The sequence below is a fragment of the Bactrocera neohumeralis genome, chromosome 2 (assembly GCF_024586455.1).
Source record: "Bactrocera neohumeralis isolate Rockhampton chromosome 2, APGP_CSIRO_Bneo_wtdbg2-racon-allhic-juicebox.fasta_v2, whole genome shotgun sequence".
In the NCBI taxonomy this organism is placed as follows: Eukaryota; Metazoa; Arthropoda; class Insecta; order Diptera; family Tephritidae; genus Bactrocera; species Bactrocera neohumeralis.
Window position 1 is genome coordinate 85,405,321 of NC_065919.1, and position 25,610 is coordinate 85,430,930.

The following is a 25,610-nucleotide window of genomic DNA, read 5'->3' on the forward strand; positions in this document are numbered from 1 at the left end:
CAAACTCTATAAGGCACTCATCATTCCCGTTCTGCTATATGGTGCAGAGGCATGGACAATGACAACTCCTGATGAGTCGACGTTACGAGTTTTCAAGAGAAAGGTTCTGCGGAAGATTTATGGTCCTTTGCGCATTGGCAAATATCGCATTCGATAGAACGATGAGCTTTATAAGTTATATGATGACATTGATATAGTTCAGGGAATTGAGAAACAGTGGCAACTCTGACTAGGTCATTTTTATTCGACGCAGTACCCGCCGGGGGAATCAGACGGAGAAGACGACCTGCACTCCGTTGGTAAGACCAGGTAGAAAATGACCTGTCTTCGCTTGGAATTTCCAATTGCCATACGAAGAAGGAGAACGATAGAAGTACAACTATGAAATCATTTAAAGAATTTAGTGCGCAAGCAACCTCGTTAAATTACCTTAGAATACTGTTTGGACAGACCACTGAACTGATGATATAAAAAAGTTTGAATTCAAAATCTCTCCATAGTTTTGCCAGCATTTACACATACTTTTTTATTAATTTTTTTAGCACTCATTCCAAATTGTGTAAATTAAAAGAAATAATATGAAATCAAAGTAATCAAATGGTAATTGTTATGAAAAATATTGAATTACAGCAGCAAAATGCATTCATACATACACATACATACACATATATGTGCATATTATTAGAAAAAATCATGATCCATCACAATCCATTTACTATAAAGAATTATAGAAATGTATCTACGTCTGTGCTTGCTTAATTGAATGGGTGTCAGAGTGAATAGAGCCGTTAGCCATCACTCATAGTCGGTGCACTCACACACATACACACGCATACAAATGTCTGTAATGCAACCTTTACGTGCGAATAAACTGCAGCACGAAATCATTGCTGTGTATGAATCAGGGATTGTGTGTGTGTGCGTGTGAGCGTGCGTTCGCCTCATAACATCAAAACGCTGCTAGACAAATCAAGTCGTACAGGATTTCATTTCATGTTCAATTAGTGCTGGTAGTGCATTTCAGTTTTCGAAATGCCTTCGAGTCTAATTAATTACAGCCGCAACGGCAACGGCAACAGCAACGGTGGATGCAAAGCGCAGTTACTAGGATACTTGCTGCTCGTGCCACTCAAGTCGTGCTAACGCATATGCGCTGCATATAAAAGCAGATGTGTGCTGCTTATAACAACAACAAAAACAACAATAAGTATGCGGCAGGCTTACTTATACCAACACAGCGATATTGTTGCACAGCTTTTAGTTGAGCGCGTTGCATTTGGCGGACATTTTTAGGATGCCGGATACGGTTAGGTTTTCAAAATCGAAAAAATACCGGTTATCAGCTACCGTTATAGGTGGTAATTGGTAAATCGCTGTTGCTCTTTATGCCATTAGCGCCTCACTGCTTCATAAATTTCGAATGTAAACATTTATTTTTTGATTATTTTGCGGCTATGTGATCCCAATTAACGAAATTCTTGTCGAGAAAAAGTTATGTAACGCATTTATTACACTTTTCCAATTGCTGCGCTTTAAACCTAATGCATCAAATTTCGTTTATACGTTTTTGTTTGTGTATTAATCAATTAACTACACAATTCAAAGTCAACATTGCCATAAATATTTCATTCGGCAAACACAAACACATTTTAATTATGGCAGGAAAGTACTTTATTACACACATATACAATAGCGAATACATCACACACACACACACACACATGCATATCTATTTACACATATTTTATTATAAAAATTTTGCAAATTCATTTTAAGCCTAAAATTTTTACATTTGCCTTCCGTTCTTGCATTACATTGAGCTATTTTATTTTGCGAAAAATGTTTTTATTAAAAATTCTTTTAATATTTGTTAAATGGTAGTTGAATATTTTATGTGTTTTTGCCAGTCTTTTTTACGTATAAACCCAAAGCGTGGTATTCTTCTAAAATATAATATTAAAATATTTGTCGATTTGTTTGCTTGTACATATGTGAGATTAAAAAATATACCTACACATATGTAATAGAAAATTAATATAATGTTAACTGTAAAGATAGGATTTTTCAATTAAAGTGATACGATTTCTTTAAAACAAACACACAAATTGCGAAGCAAATGGGTCTGGTAGTGAATATCTCCTGTCATCAAACAAACAATCGTCGCATTCCCGATTTGGTTCCCACGTCACTGTTGACAGTCGTTCAAAGTCGCTAATATTATTATGGTACCAGCATTGACAGCCTCGGAATACGATGTATAACTCTTGGCAACAGTTGTCTAATATGTTGGCATTTGAGATGTAAGTCCTCTCTCGACGAACTAAGCCCTAACTCCACAAGTCACTCATCATTCCCGTCCTATTATATGGTACAGAGGCATGGACGATGTAGATTTGTTTGGAGTTTTCGATCTATTTCCGCAATGGCTAAAAACACTAAGCTCTGAATTTGATCCGACGACAAAACCATAATACCCGCTGGACTTAATTTTTGAAAGTCTTCCATTGGAAAGACCAGGTGAATAAGGACCTAGCTACACTTGTTATCTCCAACTGGCGCCCACCAGCGAAAAGGAACAATTGTTTAGGAAATTCAAATGTTTTTTATTAAGTGTGAAGCACAATCGATAGAATTAAGTTATAACAGCATTCAAATGGCCTCCACGACTTCTTTTGCAGAAACGAATTCGCTAAACCAAATTTTCGAGTACTTTTTCCACTAAATCAAGTCGTATGTCATGAATAGCATTTTCAATATTGACTTCTAAAGCTTGGAATGAATCTGATTTATTGCTAAAGACCAATAACTTCAAGTAACCCGACACGAAACAGTCGAATAGTGTTGAATCACAACTTCTTGGAGGTCATTCAATGTCAGAGTTTCTTGAAATAAACGAATCTCCCAACTCTTCTCGCAATAATTCGGTTATTGCACGTGATGTGTGGCACGTCGGTTCGTTTAGATATTGTCAAGAACAACTTCTTCCAATTGCGACCATAAAAAATGGTTATCATCCATCTATACATTCTCCATTGATAGTAACGGCGTCACCAGCTTCACTTCGAAAGAAGTACGGACCGATGATCCCAGCAGACCAAAAACCACACCAATCTGTCAAGTTAGGTGAATGTAACGGTTGTTCATGAATAATTTGTGGATTTTCGTCGCATCAGAATCGACAGTTTTGTTTATTTACCGCACCATACAGATAAAAGTGAACCTCGACGAAAAAAATTATTTTCTTAAAAAAATATCATTTTCAAGTTGTCACTAAATTCCCGACGTTTATGGTATGGAATGTATTTTTTCGAAATAGCGGGCACAAGTGGACGAGTTACAATTTGAGAACGATTATTTTGATGAAAAATTTAATAATTTGCAAATGTTGTCCCTGCGTATACCTTTCCTTCATGAAATTTTAAATATTACTGAATAAAATGAAAAAAAAAAATACAGACATGACATATTAAAAATGGCCGAAACGATACTACATAAAAATCATATCATCTCTATTGGAAACCCCGATATTTTACGAATATGCATATTTGGCAAATGGAGGCAAAACATAATTATATTCTTTTCAAAAACAAGTTGCTTTAAATGCATGCAGAAACAAAGAGCATAAAAAAAAAATTTCTGAAAATAGTTGTGGTTTGCCAAAATTATGGCATTGTCGTTTTCCAAATTGTAACTAGGTTTATTGGTAAAAATGTTGCAGTTATAGAAAATACTGTATTTTCTATAGTCGACGTCTATTTAATACTCCAATCTTCCGCGTTGTCTATTATAGCTATATAGAAGCGATCTCCAGATATGTTGAGATAGCGTAATGAAATATTTTGTAGGCGTTAAAAGTTTTCTTAATATTTTGTCTTTCATTAAAGACCAAACCTTCTGCATTGATTGACGTCTGGTGACTGTGATTGTCATCCCAAGTAATAATATTTTCTTGTTTTCATTGAGTATGCTCCTATGCTTCGGATCTTTCTCTTCTTATTGAATCCAAATCTTTATATTTTGCCCTAAAATATTTGAGCTTACTTCAGTAAACAGTTTTTATTAAATTTTGTCATTTTAGCGGCGTTCAGCTTTTCCGTGAAGCATCTCAAAAGCCTAAATACTTGCGTAGAGAAGCATTCATAAAAATGCACCTTTTGGGGATGCTTAACATTTCATTGAAGTAAATGTAGCCAAACATATCTCAAGAGATTGAATAATACTGAAGTTGACTCATTTGTAATATTACATTGCTCCAATCGCGGTTGATGTTTTCCTGCTCCAAATGCAACCCTTTTTCATTATGTGCTTTTGAATGAAGGAGTTTGAATATAATACTGCTTCGTTTGAAGCCAGATCTCTGAAGTTTGTGCCATTTTGTATTTAGAGATATATCTAATCCCTTTTTAAACACATTTTCTTAAGCTTCTCTTAGACTGAGAACTGTTTTCTTCTTCGAAAGATGAACAATGATATTGTCCTCTCTTTTAGATGTCACATGATTTTTCAATCTTCCAAACTACTCATCTATGTTTCCAGTTTTTCCATAAACGTTATTTGTCGAACTCACTGTACATAGTATTCTCGGATGATAACGTTTTTATTAGGGTGTTTTTTTTTAACTATTAATTTTTTTAAGGACTGAAAAAAATATTAACATTAAAAACTGGGCCAAGGCCTGTAAAAATTTTCCATAGAAAATACACTAAATCAATCAAAAAAAAAAACGTATATTTCTCAGAGTATTTCAACCTAGTGTTTATATTATATATCCAATCTTCTTCACTTATTGCTTTATCAAGTTTTATTCCGCATGACTACAGACTTTGACACTGCTCTCTTTCTTGTGAAAGTGCGCCGAAAGAATATTCACTAAAGTAACAACACAAACTCGAAAATGTTCTAAGTTTCTCGAAGTTGGTTAAGTAACACTCAGAAATTACGAAAATGCATATTACGAAAATTTCTTACCTTCACTTTTTGAAGTATTTTAACGGAAAAGTATATTGGCTTTTCTCCAGATTGTAATGGAGGAACGGCGATATGTACAGCTACTGCTGAAACTCATTTTAGCACACTTTACAACTTTTCAAAAAATTTGAAGCATTCACAATTCAAAATTCAGGAAATCCAGCCCAAAAACGTAATGGAACTTATGTTGCCACGGTTGGAAAATACTTTATTTCAATTTTTTTTCTAAGTTGAGAGTTTTTTTCGCTCATTTTATAACGGGTGATAATATCACAGAGGAGGATGGAGTCATGTGTAGAAGTTCACGCAAGTGAGGAAAGTTCTCTGATCGCCATTCACTTGGGAGTGGCCAGAAACGATTCTTTTACGCATGGCTCAAGCAGCTCACTACTTCCGGTCTTTGACCAAGTATCCCCTGGGTAGCCTAAGAGCCTATAATCGCGTAAGCGGTGTCTACGCCAATTAAGAAGAAGAAGAATAATATCACATAAGTTTCTGACTGCTAAGTTTTCTCAACAATTTAGAATGCAGTCAACAAAGGTGGACAGGTTCATAGAGATCTTCTTTCAATCAATGTACATTTTTATTATAGGAAGACATCTAATCTTTTGTATCTAGAGTAATAAATATATCGCCTTATGTTCTCCGACAACTCATCTCAGGATGATACACCCTCATAAAGCTACATATTTTACATAAAGAGAATCTTGTTTTCCGCAGAATTTTCGGTAAAAGCTTGCAATGTTCAGAAAAGTTTATTTTAGCCGTGTATCGCTTATATTTCGGTTATTATAATTCGGTACTTTATTCATTACAAAAAACATATTTCGAACTTTGACTTGGAAGCTTACCTGACATTTCCTTCACAGAACTAGTTTTAGCTAAGATTACATTCTTTTAAAGATTTCAAACTGTTTATATTCTAAAATTAAAATAAGAAAGGAGAAATAAGGAATAAAAGCAAAAGGTGTTACTAAAACGTATTCGATGGCGATAGAAGACTTCTTCACGCTAGAAGATATGTTAGCGCAGGGTTTCACTACAAGGGTTGCCCGTTTATGTCAGCTTAGCAGAGAGAGCTCACCGCAATATCAAATAGGTACAGTTTGTGCGATTTGCTACCCTCCAATACTTGGCGAATCGATTAACAACTGAAATGAACAGATATCGCCTGATTAGTGAATCAACTCGCTGCAAGTGAGTCAACCGAGTACCTGCAAATGAGGGCATAGAACCTAAAAAAAGAAGTTATAAATAACCATTGGTTCTTCAAAAATAGTGACATAATTTCCACATTTACTAATGATATGAAAAGAAACCTGCGGTATACCCAAGCTGAGCGGTTGACTTGCCAAACACTTGCTAAATTTACTTATAGGCTCTATATTCTTAGGCTAACTAGTTAACAAGAAAAGGATTGAATATAAACCTTTTGTTAAAAAATATCTTTTGTTGTAATGAAAGCCGGCTGGTTTGGTTTTTGTGCGAAGAAGAATAACAAATGTAAGAATTATGCAAGTAAGTAATTGGCTAACAAGGCAGAATCAAGCTTATTCACAACCAAATACTATAGTAATGTATGTGTGTGTATGTAGACAATATGCTCACATTTCCATGCATATGCCGAGCATATTTAGTTCACACACATGGCTAAATATTTACATATGGTTCGCACTGAGAGCCGAGGGTGTCTTAAATTGGCTGGCAGTCGAAGGCAGCTACTATTTAGTTGGGCTTTTGGCGCGTAAAATACGCATATTATTTATTTATCATATTTGCTCCCCTTTTTATTTCCTGTCTCTCGGAAGGCGTATTAGGAAATTTCCATGCCGAATTCGATTGCATTGTGAGCGCATAACAATTGAATGAAAAAGTTCGGTGGATTTTTATGAAAATTGAATAAGTAGCACAAATGGAAAATATAATAATAAGAAATAATGAAATTGGAGATAACAAAAGCGGCGAATTGTGAAGAAGCGAATATGACGAGCGTTTGCCGGAGATGAAAGCGAAAGTGCCAGGCGTTGGGGCACAATGGCGCTGAGGCAACCACCGTTGCATGTCGAACGTGGCAAGGTGCGCAGCGCCGCTAAGCAGGACCAAAGAAGAGACGTAATTTTCGGTAATTGGACGCAGCGTAAACATAAAGGCAAGCATGAATATAAATATGCAAAGCCAAAAGGGTTATTACAGGCACAAAAGCAGGCGCGCGCACACACACACAAGCACAAAAAGATTCATACAAATTATAGGAAATCAATGCCTGCACGGAAAGCATAAGACGCACCCACCTATACACACACACATACACACCGCTGAAGGGTAACAGCAGCGCGCACTTGGCGCACAATAATAATAAAACCCAATTTGCCGAGAAAATTTGGAGCATTTCGGTAAGTCTGTATAACAGATTCTATAAAATAGAAATAAAAATAAAAATAAATAAAGAAATTTGCCTGGGTTTAACGGGCAGCGCCGTTCAAGCGCGAGCGCACAATGGGCATAATAATGAAGTTGCACAAACGCGCCGTGCGGCAGGCGAAAAGATTTACGAAATTCGCGCGCGTCCGCCGTGGGGCGCGTTGGCAGTAAATTTTCGACACTATCAAATGCGCATAAAAAATTTGTAGCCGAATAAAAATGGCAAAAATGTGCATGCCACAGCAGCGTTGGATGTGTGCCACATTTTAAGGCCAATTTGCATAAATGCCGAACAAACGCTCTTGGCTGTTGCGCTTCAGCCGCCGCGCTTAGTCTGTGTAATTGCGAGCGTTTGCGCTCACCAACACAGCTACGCAACGCTGGCATGCGGAATTTGAGCGCCACATTCGCATAAGCAATATGCAACATGTTGTGATTTATAACGGCATAATAAAGCGGACTTCAGCTGCAGCGCTTACCACTTAGTAGTAGCAACTAGCGCGGTCCATATTGAAAGCAATCACAGCGCACAACAATCTTGAGGACGGTGATTATTAGTGGCAGCGCCGCATCGAGTGGCGTGTGGCGTGCTGTTGCTGTTGCTGTGCGCGGCAACACAATGCGGCAATAGCCTCATAATGGCAATGAAAATTCAATTAAGCCCGCCATACACTAGTAAACTGGGCCAAGTGATTGCCGTCGTAATTGTTGCGTTGCCCGAGTGCCATAAAACGTGCCCTCAAGATTAATTGAGCCAAAGGCGGGAATGGGTCGTCTGTGGTCTATGGCCGCCTGAAAGATTGCTCTGTCGTTTTGGCGGTCTCTTTTCGGTCGCTCATTCCCCAGTGGAATGGGTCAATGCAATTAATTTGGGCGTAAATCGTCCACAAGAACATGAAACAACGGTAAGGACTGTGTGTTGAAGGAATTAATGCGTTACGGGCAATTTGTTTGTTGTGGTTATTTTACAACAACAGAAGAACATTTGTGGTGTGATCTGCGAAGAAAGTGAGTCTGCACGGAAACACAAAATTACACACATTCTGTCAAACATTTAAATAATTTTGAAATGAAGTAAATTTTGTGGTTAAGAGGTAAACGAATGACAAATAAGCATCCGGAGACTGGAGAATATAACATCTTATAGAATTTATGTATTGCGGCTTGAAAAGGGTGTTAGTGTATTTACGAATGCCCTTAATGCAGCTCTTCACTACACATGCTTGGTGAAACAAGGAGCTTGGGTCTCGCAGACACAGAGTACGGGAATGTTTCAACTGGGCCACGAATATAAAGATCTTCTAATGGACTAAAAAAAAGTTGATGCGCAGGACAAAGCTTTGAAAAGACCAATGAGGTGGCGAGACTCAGGACACTATTATCCAAAAGCCACGCCACGTCCGGTCTAATTCGTAAGAGCGGACAAACAACTCGGACGGAGGATGGACTCATTAGAAGACATAATCAGTGTGCACTTTCCAGAGTGTGAAGATTCAAAGTAAGCATAGAAAAAGATGGTTGGCGTAAAAGCATGTTAGCTTCGCCCAACACTCTAAACAACTATACGGATAGCTTGAAAATGGTGGATGCTGTTGATGCGGAGATACAGTGTCCAGAATTAGGCATTAAGTTACCGGACCACTGCAGTATATTTCAAGCTGAGGTCTTTGCTATTGCGGAATTCGCGGAGCTGGCCTCTAATACATCTGCAGGCTGTTCTAGAATCAAAATTTACATAGACAGCCAAACATCAATCAAGGCAGTAACCTTGTATGGCATATCGGCCAAAAGTGTCTTGGGAAACAGGAAATCAGGGGAAAGTGTTGCCAGATCAAGCAATTTCATTTTTACTGGCACTCAATATAAACGATATGATCGAAATAATAACTGGCAACAATGGAGCATCTCTTCTGCACTTGTCCCACATTGGCAAGACTATGCTGTAAGCATATGGGCCCCACGGTATGAGACACTGCAAGAGTTATCTATAGTGAGGCCGTAGAGTCTGTTAAAAGATTGCTGTACTTTGAAAACATGTTGCATGTGCGTGCTGTGTATAAAAGTTTTTGTAGATTTCAAACTAGAATTTAAAACTGAGAACCACAATGACCTTTTTCTAAAAAAAATGGTTTTGTGTGTGTCTTAGACTAATGTTGTATACAGTATGCCATCATTCCAATTATTGATGCCTTTGTCACTTTGATCTCTACCAAGAAAATCATACTTTATATAGAAGTCTTACTTTCCAGCACCTTAGCAACAACTTTCAAAATCCATCAACGAAACTTTTGGAAACACATCGTTTTTTATAGTGATTACATATGTATATATCAGGCTCAGTATGTTAACATAGACATTGGAAAATTTAGTTGGATGTTGGTAAAGCCAAAAGCAACTTAAAACAAATTTGATGCAAATTTTATGTGTTAGTTCCTATTTCTGTTGTGTAAACAAATATGATGCAAACAGTTATTTAGGCATAACATAAGTATATAAATTTAATCATTCAGTTGTCGAAACTCATATGTTCAGATATATTTATATTAAGACAATTTGTATGCAGTTCCATCTTTCCAAACATATAATTGAAACATTCACTTTGCTTGGAAAAAAATATTGTTTGAATAAAACTATTTAAAGTAACTGTGAAAACATCGAAAGAAAGTGAAAATAGTTAATTTGAATTTTAACTTACCCGCGAGTAATAAAGTTGTTTTAGGCTGCAAGTAAATTCAATAAAATTAGTATTTTTCCTGAAATAGCTAGACTGCAATTACAAATAATAAATATAATTACAAGTTGTTTAAAAAATATAATGAATAATATTATAGAATTATATGGGTTACATAGATTTATTAAATACTAGACCTTTTTTCCAATTTGATCGTTTATTAAAAGTAACAAAATTTGAAATTTTATAACTGACAATTTTGAGCTAAAATTCCAGAAAAAACTATAACATATTCTTCAATTTTTCAAGAAATTTCATGTTTTCAAGACATCCGAATCGTTTCTAATTTTATTTCTTAAATTCATATCCAACATATTACCATATTACAAAGCGTAATCTATTTTGAAGCTCCCTACTTTTTTAAAGAAAAAAACACGGAATCTTCAACTATATTATCATTAGAAGGAATATTTTTGGCACTTATTGTTTGAAGATTATCTCTTTCAAATCTTGGCCGCGGCTACGTCTCAAATGTTCCATGGTTGAGTTCAATTTTCGATGACTCATTCGAGCATTTCGACTGGTAACTGGCGAATCACACGCGTGATATTTTCTCCAAGGCCTGAAACGAAGCGGGAAGATCCACATACACTTTACACCATATACATATCCCCACAGGAAAAAGTCTAACGGTGTGAAATCACACGATCTTGATGGGCAATCGACCGCCCCAAATCGTGAAATTATCTGCTCGCCGAGGGGTTCTCTTAATAAATCTATTGATTAATGCGATATGTGGGAAATGGCGACCTCTGGTTGAAACCAAATAAACCGAGATCACGAGCTTCAATTTCAGGCATCAAATAGTCAGTTATAATGGCGCGATAACGGTCACCATTGACGGTAATGTTCTCATCGGTATCATTTTTGAAGAAATATAAGCCGATGATTCCACTGGCTCACAAACCACACCAAACCGCTGTTTTCACTGCATGAAATGGCAGCTCTTCAACCACATCAGGTTGCTTTTCGTCTCAAATGCGGAAATTTCGCTTGTTTACATACTCATTGAGCCAGAAATGGGTTTCAGCGCTGAATAAAATTTGGCTCGAACACGTCGGATCTACTTTTAACTTTTCTAGATCGCGTAGAGCAAAGCGATGTCGAAGATGCTTGGGAAGGTCGAGCGGCTTCAGTTCTTGCACAAGGTATATTTTGTACACTTTCGATTTAAGATCTCGACGTAAAATACGCCAAGTCGTTCCATATGTCTTGCCGAGTTGCTGCGAACGGTGCGGGATCCACTCTCCACGGTCTTCGCGTGCACTCTCAGCTACATCAGCTATATTTTCTTCACTGCGAGCTGGATGTGGTCTATTCGGTCGAATCTTCTCGAATAACGAATGCTGGGTTTCCAAGTGGGTGATGGTGTAGCGAATAGTACGCTCAGTAAGCCGATTATGTTGACCATAAGTTTAGAAATTCAGAACGTGAACTTTCGTAATAAACTTGAATGATTAGTAACCTTGTTTAGGCCTAAGTCTTTCCATAGTGGAATGCAAAACAATACTGAACCAGAACAACAAGAGGGCTTGACATAGGTCACGAGTGTCTTTCCAAAAAAGGCTTTTGGAGAAAGTACCTCTACTTGAATCACCTGTGATTTATTGCCATTCAAATGTAAATGTTTTTTAAAAGTTTAAAATGAGAGGGTTAAAGCTGATAGGAAGGAAAAAGCTTGGAAGACCTGAAGTTATTCCCAAGCTCAGAGTAAACCTTTTGCATTGTAGCAAACATTTCTACCACAAATAATATAATATTCTTTCACGTTTAATTATTTCAATAATACCATGTTAATGTTGCATTATTTCAGTAATATCGTTAATGTTGCATTTCCAACTTCAGCATGTTTATAGCACAAATTTATAAATAAATATTTCTTATATTTCTAAGACAGTTTTCATCTAATTCATATTTCTAGGAACGAATTTATTTTGGCAATTAGTTAAAACTCGTACATGTAATATTATACAATCATATACTTCTCCTAAATTATATGCAATTAAGCACTTGCTTTCCCCCTCGCCCTAACAAATAAGCAATCCCCTCGAGCACTGCTGTCTCATCCATTTCAATAAAGTTCTCGAATATCGAAATTGACAAAACGGACTTAATATTGAGCGAATGCGAGGATTTGTTGATTAATTGATGTAATCCACAACGCCGGTTGACTCAAACAGTCGCAACAGACGAACTTCATTACTTCAACGCATTTACCAATCCAATTACATTGACAGCAAAGACTTTTGGTGGCAGGCAGGCAGGTGAGGAGGTAGGTGGTGGCGGCGACCAGACCACAAGTCGGTATTCATTTGTCATACAAAATACAGCCAATACGCATACACATACATATGAATTTGTTTCTGAATGTGTGTGTAAATATATAGGCCTGCTACTTGCCAATACAATTACATTATTAATGTGTGTACATATGTAAGTAAGTTTGTGCGTTTATGGTGCAATTGTGCGTCTGTACATACAGTGATTTGCATTGAACAATAATGCAACTGTCTTGCCCAATTCATCTTCATTCGATTTAGTTGGGGCATTGTCATTGATTTGTTGGAGGCGTAAGTGAGGTGTGTTCGGCGGTATTGACTGGGCTTGTGGTAAGTGATTAACTTGCTTCGTCGCCTCTGACCATCTGTCCGGGCCAGGTTAATTAAATGCGCCATTTGGCCATAGAACCAACGTGCATACATACATACATATATATACACATACATAGATTTTACCTTTCGTGAGTTGTGGTGAGGTGAGTGATTGCTGATTGACAGCGATCAGGTGGCGAATTGCAGTTGCTGCTGTCAAATTGAGTTTTCAATATAAGGCTAAATAATATCTTTGATTTCAGTTTGTCAAACAAAGCCTATATAATTAAATTACAAAGAGCTATAAATGTTATAAGTTATAACATTATATTAGAATTTGCTAGGGGCCAATAATAAAATATATTTTTTAATACAATCTTGTATAATATGAGGAAATAAATAAATAAGTTTCGCAATCTTTTTTCGTTGGCTTCAATATGTTGGTGACAATAGTGATGGAATGGTTAGTTGATACCAAAATAACGGGTGATCCAAGTAGAGGTAGTTTTTTCAATAGCCTTTTTTGACAGATCTCGTTTGAGTTGTGTCAAGCTGTCATGTTATTTTTGTTCAGTATTGTTTGGCATTTCATCTTGGAAAGACTCACGCCAAAACAACGATTACAAATTATGCAACTTTATTACGAAAATTCACGATCTGTAAGAATGTTTTCGCGTACTTGGCTCAACTTATGGTCAACCTAATCGGCTTACTGAGCGTATTATTCGCAACACCGTCACCCATTTTGAGGCCCAGCATTCATTATTGAATAATATTCGTTCGAATAGATCACGTCCAGCACGCAGTCAAGAAAATATAGCAGCTGTAGCTGAAAGTCTACACGAAGACCGTGGATAGTCGATTCGGCGCCATTCGTAGCAACTCGGTCTGACGTATGGAACTACTTGGCGCATTTTACATGGAGATCTTAAACTGAAAGCGTATAAAATACAGCTTATGCAAGAACAGAAGCCGCTCGTCATTCCCAAGCGACATCGCTTCGCTCTGTGGGCTCTTGAAAAGTTCCAAGAAGATCCGACGTTTCCAAATTATGTTCAGCGATGAGACCCATTTCTGTCTCAATGGATATGTAAGCAAGCAAAATTGCCGCATTTGGGACGAAGAGCAACCTTAACAGATTCAAGAGCTGCCATTTCATCCAGAAAAAACAACGGTTTGGTGTTGTTTGCTGGCCGGTGGAAACACCGGTTCATATTTCTTCAAAAGTGATGAGCGGTGAGAACATAACAGTCAATAGAGATCATTATCGCGCCATAATAACCGACTATTTGATGCCAGAAATAAAGGCTTGTTATCCCGGTGTCACTTGGTTTCAACAAGGCGGCGCTACTTCCCACACATCTCATCAATCAATAGATTTATTGAGAGAATACTTCGGTGAGCAGATAACTTCACGTTTTGGTTCGGTTTGGTTGGTCACCAAGATCGTGTGATATTACACGATCAACTTTTTCCTGTGAGGATATGTAAGGTCTAAGGTCAATGCGGACAATCCGGGTTTAATTCAGGCCTTGGAGCAAAATATCAGGCGTGTCATTCGCCAGTCACCAATCGAAATCCTCGAACGAGTCATCGCAAATTGGACTCAACGGAGCATCTGAGACGTAGTCGCGGCCAATATTTAAATGAGATAATCTTCAAAAAATAAACGCCGTAGAATGTTCTTGGGAATGAAATTTCTGTGTTTTTTCTTAAAAAAGTAGGAAACCTCGAAATGGATCACGAACGTATAAAATACATATTTAAATATACGACGAATACAAGACGATTTTTCAATAGTATTTTCGGCGTGAAAAAGGTTTTCATAAAAGCAGAAAGTAGCCTTTAGACCATTTAAGGCTTTAATGCCCCCCTTTTGCCACAAAATATCAAATCACACGCCACAATTTCGGGAAAAAACTCAAGACCCAAGCATCTGGGAAATGATTGATCATACTTTTTTTATATTCTAAAAAAATAAAAATTGCTGCCACCATTTAACGAATTTCGTTGATGGACTTATCAAAATGTGTCTACTCATTACTAACTTCGTGTCGAATATTGTTTTTGGAGTTTAGACTACTAACACACTAGATCAAATAAGTAGTCTACAAATGAAGTTCGCAGGGATCAAGCTTCAAAAACATTTAGAGTTAAAGTCAATGATAGTCAAGAATACTAAAAGATGGCGATATCTTTACGCAAACTTCAGTTGTTGCACCCTGTCACCATCTGCCAATTAGTAATACAATTCTTCACTTACTCTATGGGTGAACATGATCCCTTTCGGGTTGAAGGTATATGTATATACATTGAAACACATGACCCTTTCTACTGGCTGACACCTTCGCCCGTCACCAGTGGGCGATTTGCTCATATGTCGTAATAGCAATAAGCTATGCTGTTTGTTGTAGACTTGTGTACACGCAGATATCCGTAATTCTAGTTGCCACGTGCTACCGCCTTTCGTGCACACCTTTCACACATTGTGCAACCAATTTGAACGGTGCGGCTTTCAACATCGAATATCCGAATATCAGCTGCCATTATATGTCAATTTCGGTATTTACCAACGCCACCTTCTGCAGCCTTTCACACCTCTACGCCTTTTCCAAGTGAATGAAGACAACACCTCATTGTACCGAGCCGCTCCTCTACCGGTCCAGCCATCGAGGCCGGCTTTTGTACCCATTTGCTGCCAATACTCGCATTATTGACATTCCACAGTCGCCCAATCTCCCCCACCTCCCCCCTACCTTCAGCAATTCCATCGCAGTTGGGAACAAAGTGAATTTTCGATTTTTCATTGAATCGTCACTCCGCAGCTGTCTTTTGTTTCGTAATTCGCTTGTCCGTTGGCTCGCTCGTTCGGTCGTTCGTTCGTTGGTCTGTGCATTTTTGGTCACCAGTATTTGCAGGACATTCGCACTTTGGGCAGTGAAAACATGCATGTGTGTTTCCTTCTGTGTTGTCCGTTCTGTATGTATGTTTCTTTCTTTGTGAAAGACTGTCGCAGCATTTGCTTGTTTCAAGAACTGCGATGCCTCAGTTCAATTTGAGTTGGTACTGGTCCCCAATTGGTCTTAATTGTAAAAATCGCATATGCGGGGAATATTCTACGTATTATTCTGAAAAACTTTGCCTAAGAGATTATGGGTCTAAAATCGGTTTCGAGCAATCGATTTTTAGTCTGATCTTTAAAAATCTGAATAATTGGTTGTATGGAAGATTTCTGTTATAGCTAACCGATCTGATTAATTCCGATAAATAATCAATAGAATTTCAAAATGCCACTTCGTATCGATTTTCTCAAATCTTATCTCAAAAACCGACGAACAAATTTTTATGATCCCTAAAAACCTTCGCCTTAGAAATCGCTGCTTCAAAAGCGGTTTTGACCCTTAGTCCCTTAGGCGAAATTGTTTAGAACGATTCATAGAACATTTTACGCATAAGCGATTTTTCCATTTTTTAGCTTCCTGAAAACGAACCCGCTATAGACCAAATATTTGAGGTTATAATGTGGTTATTTCAGAAATCTAATGAAATCATGCGAAGATCACGCAATTTTACGCTGTCCAGCTGGTAACATCTAAATTGTAATAGTTTTCAGTGAGAAGAAAATATATTTTTCACAAAAAGAGAACAAAATATTCAACTTTATTTCAAAAATTTTTTATAAAAAAAGTTTTCGATAAAAAAAAAATTATGAATCGCAGCGTGTCGACTTGAAAAAAGTTATCAAAAAACTAGCCTCTTAAAAACCATATCATAATTTTTTCGCTCCATGAACAGCTACATATTTCACCACCAGGTGACAGCCGATGGCTTCTGGCTTCTGCCTGCGAAGGTGTGAAAGTGTGAACGTTTATTCAACTTTTGTCTTTAATCAATATTTGCTTAACATTTCGAATTCATTTGCGCTGTGGAAATATTTGAACGATTGCTAGTGTCCACTATTACCGTTATCTGCTAAGTATGTGTGTGTACATAGATGTATGTAGTTAAAAAGTTGATTTGTCGCTTTTTGGTTAAGTCGGTGACTTATCAAATAAATCAATTTATCCATTTATTCAATGCCAGTTTCCGACGTGTGTGACTATATGAACTTTTAAATAGAAAAAAATATATAAAAATCTTTATTGAACTCAAAAAATGTGCAAAATTGTAATTTCTCCTCTTTTTTATTATTATTTCGCACCGTGCTTCTTTCCCTTCTTCTCCTTTTCGCTGCCTAAAAATTATTTCTCTGTTTCCTGTATATTTAGGTATATAGTATACCTACCCGCAAACACTCTTCTTTGTTTCAATGCAACACTTTGTGCATTTTTTGCATACTTCTGTCAGTCACTTACTTGCAAAATAGTTTTCATAGCTAGCAATTTGATGAATTTCGCGCGCATACCTCGCTGCCCTGCTAAATAATGCAAAATAAACTATTTGAGCAGTTCGCGGAATTTCTTTGTCAACACGAAAAATCGCTTTATTTTTATTTTCGCTGCTGTCTTTCAGTTCTGTTTGTTGATGAATGTAGATTATTACAAAAAAAAAAAAAATAAATATATATATTTTATAATCTACAGTTGTATTTAGCTGAATATGTGTATTTCTGTAAAAATTATCGTTGAAAAGGGGGAAAATATAAATAATTAAAAAGGATGGTAATTTTTACCATATACACCTGATGCTGCAGTTATTTCAATATCATTGTCTCATGAGCATGTAAAAATAATATTTCATGTGATTTCAAATTTAATTAAATTATGTAAACAGCAAGTGACCTAGATGGGAGAATATTTTCAAATGAACTGAAGAATTTTAATTCAATAATGGGAATAGAAATGATTTGTTTCGATTTGTATAATTTTTAAACTTTAGTTGCCACACATTAACAGATCGTCTAACTTCGCGGTTGGAAAGGTAAAATTATACTAATATAGACATAACTATAAGCATAAGATAAATAAATGAGGATTGAAACACTTACAATAAAAGTGCTTTATAAAGGATTTTATAGAAATCATGTGGATTTACGAGTTGGGAGCCCCCAAAGTTAGAACTATTTAAGCTTGACAAAACTGTAAACTATATTCAAAATACATAAAATGTTACTGATTGTCAAACTATCACGCCATATTTATACATGAGCTCTTTTATAAAATTATTATATATTTAAATTTTTTTTTTTTGAGTATCTTAAATATTTAAAAACACTTGTGTCTAATCATTTCCAAGTATCGTTTCAGTCGTTTTGAATAAGTCTGTGATCAAATTGAAAGGCGAATTTTGTCCATTTCATCTCCTTCAAAGTAATCCTCTCCCGCTGCATCATAGCACAAAAATCCACCATCGTAATGGCCATCAGAGCCTTCTTCGATTCAGCTTTTATATCCTCAATGGAGACAAAACGGTGCCCTCGGAGTGGTCATGTGAATTTGCTGAATAACCAGAAGTTACACGAAGGTAAATCAGGCGAATGCGGTGGTTGCGGCACGATATTAGTTGAAAATGTGGCGAAATGATCACGAATAACCAATGCAGTATGAGATGATGGAGTATCGCACCTCTTTGTTCAATAAATTCAGACATTGTAAAAATCGAAGAACTCACTTTTGGAGCCTCACAAAGCGACGCGTATCTCAAATACTAATGCATATTTTGACGTGAATTTAGCGTAGATGTCACTAATACGTATAGTACTACCAACTTACAAAAAAAAATTACCGATTCGAAAAACACGCGAAGTATAAACTAAACCTTTCAATTTGATCACAGCACGCAACTTTTAGTGCGCTTTTGCCATGTATGCACACATTTTCTTCACACAATGTTCAAGTGTCAATAAGACGAAGAGCCGCTCAAAGCAAAGAAAATATTGCTGCCGTTCAGGCAAATGTTGCTAAAGGCCATAATTTTTCGCTTCCAAGCTGTTTTCAAGAATTGGGACTGCCTCAAACAGCATTTATGATTAACCATTACATTCACCTAAATTGACAGTTTGGCGTGGTTTTTGGTCTGCTGGAATCATCGGTCCGTACTTCTTTCGAAGTGAAGCTGGTGACACCGTTACTCTCAATGGGGAGGGGTATAGAGCGATGATAACCAACTTTTTATGGCCACAATTGGAAGAAGTTGATCTTGACAATAACTGGTTCCAACAAATGAACCTACGTGCCACACATCACGTACAATAACCGAATTACTGCGAGAACAGTTTAGAGATTCGATTACTTCAAGAAATTGTGACATTGAATGGCCACCAAGAAGTTGTAATTGGACACTATTCGACTGCTTCGTGTCGGGTTATTTGAAGTCATTAGTCTTTAGCAATAAACTGGACTCGCTTCAAGCTTTAGAAATGTCAATAGTTTTAAAGATGAAAAGTGACAACTTTTACATTGATTTGTATTCATTATATTATGCATACTTACTAACACTTCGATATAACGTTTCTGTATATTAATTTTTTTAATATTTGGAAAAAGGTTTCAATTCTCTGAAAATTGGGTTTATCGAATACGTGTCCGCAAAAGAAGTCGTGGAGGCCATTTAAATGGTATTATATTCAGAACTTAATTATATCGATTGTACTTCACACTAATATTTGCGCGCCCTTAACAATTAGTGTGCGTTTTTTTTTAAGAAATTATATCACTAAAACTCCTGTAAATATTAAGTAAATATTAATTTTTGGTTTCAAAGTTCTGAAGCTGAAATTTATTGCCAAGAAGTCGATTGCGATTACTAGCTTTAAGTGGTGATGTACTGGAAGTGTATGTGGCTGTTGGGAGCCAACAGCACGCGGTGTTCCCAAGCAGTCCCTCATCTAAATATAAACCCGCTACTTAATCCGGACGAGATTCGAAGTATGCCGTTTTAGTCGGCTATATCCACGTAAGCGGTGTTTACGTCAAAAAAGAGAGTTAGAATATGTGTGGTTGTACTGTAAATGAGCTCATTTGTGATTTGTTACATAACGAAATATATATTTTATACGTTAAATAACTATATGCGCTCAAGATCAAATCAGATTCGAGTACATATTTCAATTAGTGTGTGTTTGGCAGCTGTTTCTTTGTATTCGTTCTTCCGTATACCCTTTCCTTTATTGTTGGTAGGCCACATTCCGCCAAGGTACACTTAATGGGTGGCGGCTCGTTGCATGATAAGGAGGTTCCAATAGCTTCTGAGTTTGCACACCATCCAAAAATAGGTAAACCGTAGTCGATTTTAGCAAGTATTAAAGGTTTTGTAGCGTTCATTAGAGATTTTGGAAGAACAAAACATCGTTTTCTAATTAAATATTGTATTTAATTATAAGTAGTATTTTTCTTAAGTTAATTCTTAGGTTAAGGCATTGATACGGGATATTAAACCTTTTATCAAAATATACTCCTAAAGTGTTTAAATTGCTTACGGATTATATTACAGTATTTTCAAAAATTAATGTGGATATATACATTTTGTCTTTTTGCAAATTTGTAGTAATTTACACTTTGGAATGGAAATTGTTGCATCAGATTTCATGCCCTATTTCTTCAACTCTTAGTTAGTATTTTCTTAAAAATATTGCTAGCAGTTTGGGGATCTTTTATATTACTATAAATAATAACATCGTCCGCATACATTCTGAGTTTAATGCCTTTAGTATTAAGGCATATTTCAGTTATATCAAATGCGATAAAAAAAGCAACACCGATAGTGGAGAGCCCAGCGGTATACCATTTTTGAGTGGCTGCAAACTAGATAAAACACGGTTTATGCGAACCTGAAATTTTCTTACGGTCATGAAAGCTTTTACTATTCCAAAATTTTTGACTTGTCTTCCAAGCTGCTAATTGGCTTAGCACTGCATGTATTCCTATGCGATCAAAAGCTCTATCATAATCAGTGACTAGGATAGTGGCATGTTTTTTGATGGAGAGAGTGTCAGATACATAGTGTTGGAGTTGAATAAGTGAATCCATTGTACTGTGCTGATGTTTGATAGCCGTTTGGTTGTGATTTAAAAAATTATTTTCTATTATTTATTATTAAGATAATAGTGCTTGAAAATCGTTCAGAGAGATGTTGGCATCAGAGAGATAGGGAGATCATCACTTATGGATCGAGATATTAAAAAAAAATTTTCAAGCGGAGAGGCATTCCCAACATCACTTATGGATCCTGAGATATGGTTTTTGGTCCATAAGTGGGCGACGCCACGCCCATTTCAATTTTTAAAACAAGACTCAACACTTTTTGTTTAATATTAAAAAAAAAAAAATCTAAAGGCATTGTCGCCATATAGCATAATTATGATTGACTAGAGTCATTACTCAGCCTCGGTATTCGTTGCATGTGACTTTTTTCTGTTTTCGAAACTGAAAAATTACCTAAAATACTTGCTCAAACAAAACTGAGTGCAGCAACCACACAAACAACTCGTGATACATATAACTGAAAACTTTTATTGGAAAAATAATGGACTTCTTTTTACTAAACCTAATTAAAAATATTTTGTTTTCAAAACTCAGACATTTTATTTTTACACTACACTATATCTTTTAAAGTAATTTTGCTAGCCTCACAGTAATTAAGTAAAGAGCTTTGGATGAAAGTCGCTACATTTTCTACGCGCTTATCATTATATCAAGATCTCATTAGACTACAGTCTTTACTTTTTTCCACTAAAAGTCTATTTGAAATAAATACAAGTAGATTTAATTTAAATAATAATAATGAAAAGAAATTGTATTATCAGTCAAAAGAATTCCTTAAAAATCATATTCTAATGTGCTACTTGAAAGAGAAGAAAACATAAAACAAACCTAGCGACAAAGTTAACTGAAAAGAAATGTATGTATAATGAAGTGAATGTAGTCAAGATGCTTTCTTAATTTTGTTAATGTGCCGTTAAAAATTAGACAAGGTCATAAATGATAAGCGAAACAAACAAATAAGCAAATAGATAGATGACCTGAGACGCGCACGTATACAAAGTGGTGGCAGGGGCAAGAGGCAAGTGGCACAAACCGAATGACTCAATTTCAAAGGGAGTGTCAGTGGAGTAGACAGCGTGGAAGTGAGGTGAGAAATATACGCGTTTGACTGTTGGTGTGCTGTGGCAATGCGCTGCCTGTACATATAATACAAAGACAAATCGTAACGCAGTTGTTGGACTTGTTTGTATTGAGGGTCAGGCAATTCTTAAAAGCACACGTGTATATATATATGTGTATATGTGTGCATAAAAAATATTTATATACTAGACTTTTTATTACTTAATATTCTGTGCTTGTCGCCCAAAAAGCTGTTCTGTCGGGCGCACACCTGAACTGGCAATCATCCACGCACTTTTTACTTTTAATTTTTCACAGTGCCGCAAAACGCCAACGCTGTATATCCGATGAAAATTAAAAGCAAACATTTCCTTTTAACATTATTAAATTTTGCTTTGGCGCCTACTTTTTAAGTAGAATTTAATGAAATGACGAATAATCTTGCAGGTTGCGTATACGCAGTGGCGACTGTATGTGTGCACAACTAAATATAAAATCAACATAATAACAAAAACAACAGGAAGAAACTGTAGTAAATTATTTTCAACACGCGCTCAAAATCAACAACAACAACACACAAGGCTTGAAAGAATAGATACCCATTCTTGCAAGCCGGCGATGAGCTTACTGCTGCTCCCTCAGACCCAGCACATTTAGTATGTAAGGCAGCAGTTGCTTTGGGCAAAGAACTCGCAGAGTAAAGGCAACAATTTGACATTTGCTGGTTGTTGCTTTCAACCAAATAAATACGAAATGAAGCCGTTATTCATTCAACACCTTTCCCTCTTTGTATTGAGGCCCTTGCCGCTCTATCGATTGTAATCATTTGTTGCTTTCAGTGGATTATGTTGCAGGCGGAAATCAGTCAGTTGCCAAACCCAGCACACACACATTTCAACGCACATACAGATGGCCATAGCCCCCTCCAACTGAGTGCGGCTTAACTCAGTCGCTGGCTGACGCTTGTCAATTTGCCTGACTGCAAGCCAATTTACGATGTTGCTGTTGCTGTTGGTGCTGGTGTTGGCGTCGACCGGAAGCCGATGTTATGCGCTATCTAATCGCAAAATCGCTTATTTTAGTTGTTGCTTTCTTTTGTTTCGCAGTTCTTGTTGTTCGTTGGTGCTGTTTTAAAATCCTTTGAATTCGCATAGAATCGCCTTGATTTATTACACGCCATTGACGCGCATTTACAAGCGGCTTTGATTCAAATTACAATAAGGTATGCCGTTGCGAGCGCGCGGGTGAAATCGGAACAAATTTCGGGCATTGAAATTGTAGCAATTGATTTATGGGAGGACTTTAAGTCTTCACGAAATGGAATGCGTAATGTTTTGTTAAATAAAATATTTGAAATTTCTTGTAAATTTTAGAAAATTGCCACACCTTCTGAACTTGTTATGATAAATGTAATGATTGCGAAACAAAGGCAAGAAAATATGTTGACTTTAGCTGCACGAAAGCGATAATATTCTTCGCAAGTGCATTCGGAAACTAATCTGTGCCAAATTTCGTAAAGATATTTTGCCAGAAAGAATAGTTTTCCATACAAGGACTTAACAGTTTAGTATATGATTTAGCGGTCCGATATCGAACGTTCCGACAAATGTACATTTTTTTGGGAAGAAAATTGAGAAAAAGTGGAGTGAAAGCTCTCATGTCACTATCGCAAAACCTGTGGCACTGGCTTACCGTCAGCCGAACAAGGCTAAATAGACTCAGCCCACCACGCTTATATTCTACATATATACATATGCAAACTTTATAAAGTGTTAGAGGACTCCTTCTAAGGATAACAAGCATCATTCAGTTCTGAGTATAAAAATTTGTGTACGACTGATCGAGTGGTATACCTAAGTCGTCATTGCATCAATAATGTTAACTTTTCCTATATAAAAAATAAATTAATATACCGTTCTTTACGGAAGTTTGTATTCCATCAGCCTATAGATAAACCATTATTTTCACTGTGGTTGCGATGACTGGAGCATACTTTATTGTGTTATCATTTTCATATTTCTATAGCAAGTGAACTTTCTTAAAATTTCAGACTAGTCCTTGCTGCTCTAGTAAAAATATTATAGGCTATTTGCTTATTAACAGTTAATGTAACTCTCATTCTCTGCAATTAGGATAATTGGCTGTTATTAAAGTATTTTGTTTAGATGCTTAATTTTGTTTAGTCTAAAGTTATCATTATTTCTATAGTATTTCAAAAAAATGTATTTCGCTTAGTTGGGAGGACTGTCCGTAATTACTACGCAAAACATGAGCGCGATTTGTCAACCAGTTGGTTTACAGCAGCTACTAAAGTCGGTACACCACAGTAGTGCGTTGCGATGTTGCATGGATAAAAATATCGAATAAAGAATTTGTCTCAAATTTTGTACTTCTAACCAAATTTCGTGTGCGGAATCGTTGCGAATGTTGGAAAAGGCTTATGGTGATTCAGTTCTATCAAAAACACAAGCCTACGAGTGGTAAAAAGCCTTCAAATACAGTCGAGAGATCGTTGAAGACATGTCTCGTTCTAGACGACCTTCAACTCTGAAAATAATGAAAATATTAAAAAATTTAAGGATATGGTGATTAGAAAAATGTTGGAGAGATTGCAAGAAAGCTAGACATCTCTCGCGAGTCCGTTCGAATGACTTTAGTGTATATTTCGGTTATTAATACGTTCTTGCTCCATTCGCAGCGATAAAGCTGCATTTTTTTTTTCTAAAAGACTACCGTAAAGAGGTCCCTTTGGACATGCTTGATCTTGCGAATTCCTATCCCATATTCATAGAGAGTATTATAACTGCCGATGAGACATGGGTTTATGAGTTTAACATGCAAAGAAGTCAACAATCATCGGAATGGAACCCGTTTTCAGTTGATCGGAACAGATAAAACAAAATTCGTTGAAGGAACTGAAGGCCATATCCAAAAGTGTTTATGAAAAGTGTTTCGAGGACTGGAGAAATAGTTGCCAAAGTGCATTACATCTGGTGGGGTGTAGGTGACAAAATAATATTGATGTATAATTAAATATTTAGCGTTTTATTTACAATTTCCGGGTTTTGTCACAATGTATGTAAAAATTCCAACAGAAATAGCTAGCTAAATTCGATACAAGAAAGTTAACGAAAACTGAACACTGAAGAGTTAAAACCGATTTCTTCAGTGCTATCAAATTTTGGAGTTTTCTCTTGAACTTTGAGAGCAAATTGCTTTCAAAAACCAAAGAAAAATGGCTAAGTTCGAGACATCTTTATACTTTTGCAATATATTGCTACAGAGTATAATGGTTTTATTCATCTAACAATCGAGAAGATATAGTTATAAATATAAAATGACGTTGTAAGCTAAAAAACTGAGATATCATAAATTGGTTCCGTTCATAAGGTAAACAAAAATGACAGGGAATGGAGTCAAATAGTTTATATTGGAAAACACATGTTTGTGAGACTAACCGATTTCAACAACATTTGGTATGATGCATTCCTCTAGTACGTTGAAAATGGGTAAGAAAATATATAGCCGAATTTCAACACAATGAAATCGGTTCTTTTCAGTTCGACTGAGAATAATGCTTCTGCGCCACCTGGTCTAAATCCAAAAAAAAAAGTTCAACCCCCATTTTCATTTTTAAAAAAAGCCTGTACCTAAATTTGACTTTTTACCGAAAATATTGGTCAATTTGTCAGATTTATAATTGAAATGCAGCTTCCTTCTGCCATTTCTTCCGTAAAATTTAGTGTTTCTGACGTTTTTTGTTAGTCGGTTAACGCAGTTTTAGTGATTTTTCAACATAACCTTTGTATGGGAGGTTGGCGTGGTTATTATCCGATTTCTTCCATTTTTGAACTGTAT

At 36.4% G+C, this 25,610-nt stretch overlaps 1 protein-coding gene across 1 annotated transcript in view; it reads right to left on the minus strand.

Moving 5' to 3' along the window:
• The window catches only part of LOC126751710 (polypyrimidine tract-binding protein 1), a 523,263-nt gene that overhangs the window by 447,115 nt on the left and 50,538 nt on the right, over nt 1-25,610 (minus strand). Inside the window, exon 4 of the mRNA XM_050462189.1 lies at nt 10,085-10,109. The gene's annotated coding sequence lies outside the window, so the exon portion shown is untranslated. The remainder of the gene's footprint in view (nt 1-10,084; nt 10,110-25,610) is intronic.